The 7877-nt window shown below is 40.2% G+C and overlaps 1 long non-coding RNA gene across 1 annotated transcript; it reads left to right on the top strand.

Moving 5' to 3' along the window:
* The first annotated feature begins 393 nt into the window (after window positions 1–393).
* On the top strand, window positions 394–3263 carry LOC102481565 (uncharacterized). The gene is made up of 3 exons (XR_337357.1): window positions 394–440; window positions 831–930; window positions 3182–3263. It is a non-coding gene; the product is annotated as an uncharacterized LOC102481565 (long non-coding RNA).
* The last annotated feature ends 4614 nt before the right edge of the window (window positions 3264–7877 follow it).

Raw genomic sequence — 7877 nt, 5'->3', positions numbered from 1 at the left:
TGAAAGTGGTCCATTTCTCAGCTATTTCCCTATATGGGGTCTCATGCTTCTCTCACACTGTTAGCAGGTGATGTGGGAAGAGAGGTAATCAGTCATAATAATTCATCCTTTCTCCAGCTACCTGTGTTATTCTGGAGACAGTGACAAAGGGATGGACATTTACTCTGACTTAACTGGACTTGGTGCACTTGAGCTTCAAGACTCCACAGGTGGATTAACATCTTACTCAGACATTCCTTTGCCTGTGCTCATGCTTCTCACTATCCTGTGTGGATGGCAGAGATCACTCAGACCAAAGCTGACAGCACGCGGCATTGCCTTGGTTGCCTTGTCGTTGCTTAATGGCCTTCCATTCAAGCTTCTCAGAACACTGATGATGCAATAATCTGTGAAACTGACCTTATGTGGAAACGTCCCAGGTTTGCATCCCAGGTCTCCCTGTGAGTACGCATGTGTGCCTGAGATCTGGGCAGGTTGACGCTGAAGATCAATCACAGTGTGAATATCCCGTGGGGGTTCCTTGCTCTCATAGAAGAAATAAATAAATGGACTTAAAAAAAATTCCTGTTTTTACTCAACTTTCCAAAGTATACTCACGTTAATAACCAATTCGACAAGTATTTATTGAGCACCTATTGTACGCTAACTACTAATCACACAGCGTGCCACAATAGTTACAAGACAGAAAATAAGTTTTGCCTTCATGAGGCTTACATTTTAGGGCTTAGTTTTAACTTGCAATATTTTGTGAAAATGGCTGTGATTCATTATTTCAGTTGATTAGGCAGATATTATGTGTCCTTGACTGTTCGTATTCTCATGGCTAACAGACTCTCAGTTTTTATCAGCGAGGAGATAGTTTCCTGTGACAGGGCAAAGAGATCTTTCACCATCCTCAGAGAGTGAATCAGGATTGATCTTGTCATCCTGGTAAGTGATGGGGTTGAAAACGAGAGTGTTATACAGTTTTGGCTAATCACACATCAAAGGGTGATCTACTGGGAGGGTCTGGGAAGGTTGTCTTTTTCTTAAAATGGGACAAAAGACTCGGATGTTTGTTTTTTCCAATTCAGAAATTATCATTCCATTTGACATTTAGAACTGGGACAGCCACCCTGGGACGATGAAAACCAAAGATGTCAGAATAGAAAGAAAGAATCCATGTTTCAGTCGTGACATTTGGCTGCTAAATTTACTCATCTTGGCATTCCTACACTGCCAATTATTTCTGGTTTTTTTGAGAGTATATAATTGTCCTCATTTTAAATGTTCAGTTACAACCATAACTGACCTCACTGGTACAGCTGGTGGTAACACTATGGTTGTACTTTGCCCAGCATAGAATATGACACAGGAGATAGGAGCATTTTACTGTAAAGAGATGTATAGAAAATATTTTTGACTTTGTGAGTCATGTGGTCTCTCTCTATAGATACAACCTGTGGATGATAGCCTGCCAACCTTTGGTATAGTGGAAAGACTATGGATTTTGGATTATACAAACCACACTAAAACCCACTTCTATAATTCTTATTAGTTTTATGATATATATTTCAGTATATAAATTATATCAATGAGGCATCTTCGAAACACTTCTGGAAAATGGGTAGAATGAAAAATAAATGCATGGATTTAAAAATTGTTTTCGCCAACATAAACTTGCACATTCTACTTTTCTATGAAGTTTTTGATGTACTCTCATATGTAGTATTTCATGTAGTCTACATTCTCCGTTAGCATGTAAGACCTGGGAAGGATAGGTCTTGCTTCTCTTATGGCCTACTGAACCTCAACAGCCGGAAGAGTGTGGAACAGCTTAATAAATGTATGTGTTAAGATTCTTTGTTTTTCTTAAGAACATTTTACTTATTTATTTCTTTTTGATTTCTGCCATAGAGGATGTGAGCTTCCCAGAGAGAAACAGAGAGAGAGAAGGTGAGCAATCACCTTTCTGGGGGGAATGGTCATGTCACAATCCTTTCTCCTCCATTTTTCTCTTAGGATTTTGGACCCCACACACAAGTGCCCGTTGTGATTTTTTTCTTTTCTCTCTCTCTTTTTTTTTGGAGAGACTTTTGCTATAGAGTGCATGCGCTAGCCAGAAAGACAGAGAGAGACAGAGAGACAGAAAGCAATGAGAAATCATCTTCTAGGGGGATGGCCACACTGCAATCCCTTCTCTTCCATTCTCCTTTTGGGATCTTGGGCACACAGGCACATGCGCCTGCCTTGAGTTTAAACCGCCGGGTCTGGAACTTGAACCGTGGTTGAATACATGAGAGTCCAGTGAGATAGCCATTATGCCAACTGCTGGTTCCCCCGTTGTGATTTTCAAGACATTGGATCCAGCACTCAAACCGCAGAGCCAGCCATGTGGGAACCCAGGTCCTTAATCAGCATGCCACCTGCTGGCCTCAGGACTAAGATTCTTAGCTATGTTATTCCCACGAAGGAAGAGACCTGTCTCATACCGATTACTATAGCAACTTAGTAGGCGCTTTCCCATAAAACAAAACAAAACAATGCAAAACTAGAAACAAAAGCCAAGAAAGAGCACAGACTGTAGAAATAGCGCAGTCTCCTGTAGGCTATTGCCATAGCTATCTTGATTGTCTATCACCAGGTAAATGCGATGAAGGATGGCTCTGGTTCTGCCAGCACGTAGCATGATTACCAGTGAACATGTAGTTACTTCCTAGTCATTACCTTATCACTTGGAATATGATGAACACTTGGAGGAAAGGGACAATTTTATGACTAACGCAGCACACGTAAAGTACCTAAAATTCGGGAACTGCCTGCTGAAGTTCACTTTATCAATCCATTTGGCAATGGGTCAATACATTTAATTAACTTACACACGAAAAGATATATTCAATCAAATAGACTTTTATTGAGTACCTGTAGTAGGTCCAGACTTCTACTTGTGGATGTTTTGAACTTACAGCTGCCTCTCCCTGAGGGCTGTTTACCAATGGAGAGTTGCTTCTCAGAGAGGTTTAGTCATGACCCACAGGTCTTAGAGGTTGGGGTTGCTGTCCACACACTGGCTTTAATCTGAGTTCTTTTCAGAAGAACATGCTTAGTAATTACCAACCTAACTTCCCAACAACTGGGTTTCCAGGAAGGCCATTCAGTGAAACCTGTTTTTCATGTTCTTCTTCTTTTTCTCTTTATTCAGGGGATTTTCCACAGGTAGCCCTGGCCAGTCGTTGCATCATCTGGAGTTTGCAGGAGACCTTTGATAACATCGGCATCAAATAGGAGGCATGCATTGATAAACTTCCATTAACTTTTCCAGTGAATGCAAACCTACCAGGAAGTTTACTAGCTAAAATAAAGCATATTTAGCAAGAATAAAAAATAAAAATAAAAAAACCTGGTGGGAACTTTGGCTAAGCAAAGTTAAGTCAGTAATTTCCTAAGTACTAATTCTTGTATAACACAACACATTTCTAATTCTATTTGTTATGAGTTCTGTGGTCAGGGCTGCAGAATTAAGGAGGCCCTATTCATATTAATACTTATACTTGGATAATAAGAAGTGGACATATCTGTGTGTTCACGCAGACCCAGGGATAAGAGTAAGATTTGGCTCACATGAAGTCATCCACATTTTTACATCCTATACCTTCATCAGAAGATGAGGAGATGAGCTATCTTTGATCTGATCGAAGGCTAAGTTGATCTCTGCTACACTGGATTCCATTTGCTTTTGCTGTTCAAGGCTTGTTTTTGTTTTTGTTTTTGTTTTTTTCCTCTGAAATTGTTTTCTGACTTCTTCAGAATCTATTCTTTTTTACTGAATTATTAACATGTTATAATATCTACCACCTTAAAAAGTGAAATACTGGGCCAGTAGGGGGCATGGTGGTTAAGGTGCTAGACTCCCACATGGTCAACTGTGGTTCAAGTCCTAGGCCTGGAAGCTTACTTTATCACATTCTCTCTCTCTATCATACACGTACCTTGTAGCAAATTAATAATAATAATAATAAAATTAAATCAATAATTCTTAAAAAATAAAAATAAAGTGAAATAGTTTCTAAATTCTGCCACTCACGACCTCCTCTAATCATTACCCTACTTCTGTGCTTTGTTTTATAGCAAAGGTTTATGGCAAGTTTATTTCCTGAATTCATTTTCTACTTCCTAGTTTCCCTTTTTTACACCACCACTGTTATGAAGCTGTGGATGAAAAGGTCACTAATAATCTCCATTTTGCCAAATCCAAAGGTCATGTTTCCAGCTCTCCCTGCATTCAGCCTTAGCAGCATATGCCACACTTAAACATTCTTTCTGTAAAATATTCTCCACATGGAGTCAGGGACTCCATGAGCTCTTGCTTTCCTCACGGGTTACTTCTCTGTCCCCTTTGCTTGGTTCTCTCCTCAGTTCCTCCCTTGAAATAGTAGAGTTTTACCCAGTTCTGGGGCCAGCCTTTCTTTTCATCTAGACTTCTTCCTGTGCAAGAGGAGGGTCTGAAGAAGAACATTTAGAAGAAAAATAGGGAGGCAAAGCATTAATAGCACAAAGAAATGTGGTATTATCTGTTGAAGACATTTTGTAGTTTTATCAACTGTACTAGGGAGAAATGTTCAGCTGTTGAAATATCCATTTTGTAAGCCAAATAATAATGTGATTGAATGTATAAAAGAAAATGAAAAAAAAAAAAAAAAGGCCTATAGCTTTTGGGGCTGGCAGATGGTATGATGGTTAGGAATGCTGGACTCCCACATGGCCAACCAATATTCAAGTCCTGGACCTGGAGGCTCACTTTCTCTGTCTCTCTCTCTCTCCCTCTCTCTCTCCACCTCTCTCTCGCCCCCTCTCTAGTCGAATAAAAAAAAAAAGTCAGTATATAAATAAATAAAGTTAAATAAAATAATTATTTTTTAAAAAATCCTATGCTTTAAAGGCCTACCGTGTGCTAAAGAACTTGGTCTTTCACTTGGCTCCAAGTTCCACATCTCTCCTTGAACTCTAATAAGCATGATGGCCTTACCATGTACAAAAAAAAAAACCTTGATATTTTTCAAAGCTTCTCCACTATTGTTCCCACTCCTGGTAAATACCAACATAGCTTATTCCATTACTCTTCTCTGTTCCTTGCATTATACTCTTAAACTATTTGCAAGTTTCATCAGCTTAACCTTCAAAATGTAGCCCAGATTTGACTACCTTTTGTCTTCTCTTTTGCTACCAACTTAATCCAAGCTTTTATTATTTCTGAACTACACAGTAGAAATAGCTTCCCAAATGACCTCCCTATTTTACTCACCGCTGCCTCTTCCATACAGTCTCCTGAGAGTAGCTGATTTGGGCTAAATCGAATAGCCCCCAAGTCTGGGGGCTGAAGTACTAACCCCAGTGCTTCTGAACGGGACTGTATGTGGAGATCAGTGCTTTGAAGAGACGATAAGGTGAAATGACATCTTCACTGTGGACCCTAGTCCAGTATGACTAGTGTCCTTGTAGGAAGTAGAATTTGGGATGCACACATGGATATCCACAGAGGGAAGACCATGTGAAGATATAGGGAGAAGCAGCTAAGGAAAGAGGCCTTGCCTTCAGCACTGAGGCAGTAAATTTCTGCTGCGTAACCAGTTGGTATGTGGCGCTTTATCATGGCAACCCTAGCAAAAAACTACAATTAGCAGATATAAATTATATTTTATAATTCTCCAACAGCATTTTGTTACCTTTATAAATTCCAAGCTCTTTACCATTTTTCAAAATGTTCTGTGTGCTCAAGCCCTTGCTTGCCTTTAACCGCTTCTTCTTCTTGAGCTGTCCTGGCCCTCATTCTTCTGATGTCCTGGCCTCTAGAGTCCTTACCCTGTGTCAAGATTTGTCCATTCTCAAGATCTTTGCATTTCCTGTAGGTTCTGTGAATTCTTTTTTGATTTTTTTGGATTTTTTTTCCACAAGGCACGTGTGCTCGCCAGAGAGAGAAAGAGAGACAGTATGAAGGAAAGTGAGAAATCACCCCAAGGCAGGTGGGCACACTGGAATCCCTTCTCCTCCATTCTCCTCCTGGGCTCCTGGGCACACACACACACATGTCCAACCAAGGTTCTATAGATTCTTGTGATGCTAATCTTCATAAAGCTCACTCTACTCTTTGCCTCGTTCTGAGATTCCATACTCTCAGAGACTCTCACCCCCAAAGAGACCCCTTATCACTCTCAATCCTTTTACTATGATTACTTTTCTTCAGAGCATTTACATCTCTTTGAAATTATGTCACATTTTATTTGTTAACTTTCTCTCGTCTCTCTCTCCCAGTAGGGTATAAAATCTGTAAGGACAGAGATGATGTCTTTGACTTTCTGGCTTATTTATTCCTTCCATGTATGCGAACCTTCCAGAAGTGTAACTACCGCTGTTTCAGCAATGCCAAAAACCGGGTCTGTCCTACGAAAGGCACTTGAAAACATTGAGTAGACGTAAAAAAATTTCTTTGCACTCAGCCTTTACTTTAGAATATTGCTTTGGAACTTTCTAAGTCATTTCATTTAATCATTATTTAATAATAATAGTTCATCTTTGTGACTGGCTTCCTTGAAGTCAGGCATTACGCCAAGGACTTAACCTGCATTATCTGATTCACAGGGTGGGCTGTTTTCCTCCAGGAAGAAATGACAGTGGCTAGAGGACATGGGAGTGGTGGAGCGTGTTCCATCCTCCACCTGGTAGTGGCCACGGGTGCGGAGGTAGAGAGGAGTGGCAGTGCCGGAGCAGCTCCTGGTTGATCCAGGAAGTCTCCAGAGTCCTCCTTGGTCAGCTTTGTATTACAGCTGTCTGCATGCCTCAAGGATTGACTGATAACCTAGGATTCTTCTTCTGCGTAAGACAGAAACCCAGTCCAACCATTAATGATTTAGAAGGCATATCCTGGAGTTCTGTTGGCTTCAGACATTGCTGGATCCAGGGGCTTAAATGAGAATGTCAGCCTTATTACTGTCCCTCGCTCTCTGCTTCTTCCTGTATACTGGATCCATTATCAGACCAGCTTTTTCAGTATAAAAAGAAAGAGAGCAGCTGGAAGTCCGAGGGCTCCCTGGTCTGCCCAGATTAACCTAGAGCGATCTCACTAGTCCCAGAGAATAAGTAACATGCACCTATATAAAGCAATATTAATGTGTAAATCCTGGGGACAGGGAGACACATTCAAACTTCATGGAATTATAAGGTTAAAAGAAAGAAAACATACTGGTCAGTAATATATGTCTCGAAATTTTCACCCCACATTTTTGTAATTTTCCTTTTGTATCTTCTGAACAAGTTCAATGCTAGTTGTAACAAGGAAGGGGTGTTGTCAATCTTGCATGCTCTTGTACCCCAAATGAACAGTACATTCTCTGCATACTCAGAAAACATTAGGTATTTCAAAATACATTAAGTGAACTAATTCTGGCCACATGCCAAGCAGGATTTATAGCATCATAAAACCCCTGTGTTTTGCTCAAATAATAGAAACTGGGTCCTCAATTCTGTCTTTATCCAGTGGCCGAACCAACCCCAAGTCTGCTGCTTGCTTCAAAAACTACCTGATAAGTAATATCAGACTTGTGTCAAGACTTGCTTCCTAACGCTGGTTCTAATTGGCTCTACCTGCCTACCCAATTGGGCTCCCACAGATGATCTGTTTCCAAAAGCTACATCCATTAGCTTCTTCGGCTCAGTGTATCTGTCCTTGTCTCCGAGTTTTAGAATGAAAGATTGAGGGATTAATGAGGAGGGAAAAACAAATAATAAGTAAAAGAAGTAAAAGCCTAACATTTTATATCCTTTACACTCTGATACAGTAGCTATCTACAATGAGTCTCACTTAATATTCACCGTAAATTTCATGATTTTATTATCATTCTGTA

The sequence above is a fragment of the Tupaia chinensis genome, unplaced genomic scaffold, assembly GCF_000334495.1.
Source record: "Tupaia chinensis unplaced genomic scaffold, TupChi_1.0 Scaffold145561_1, whole genome shotgun sequence".
Lineage (NCBI taxonomy): Eukaryota > Metazoa > Chordata > Mammalia > Scandentia > Tupaiidae > Tupaia > Tupaia belangeri.
The sequence above is the reverse complement of the archived record's forward strand: the minus strand, read 5'-3'. Positions and strand labels throughout refer to the sequence as shown.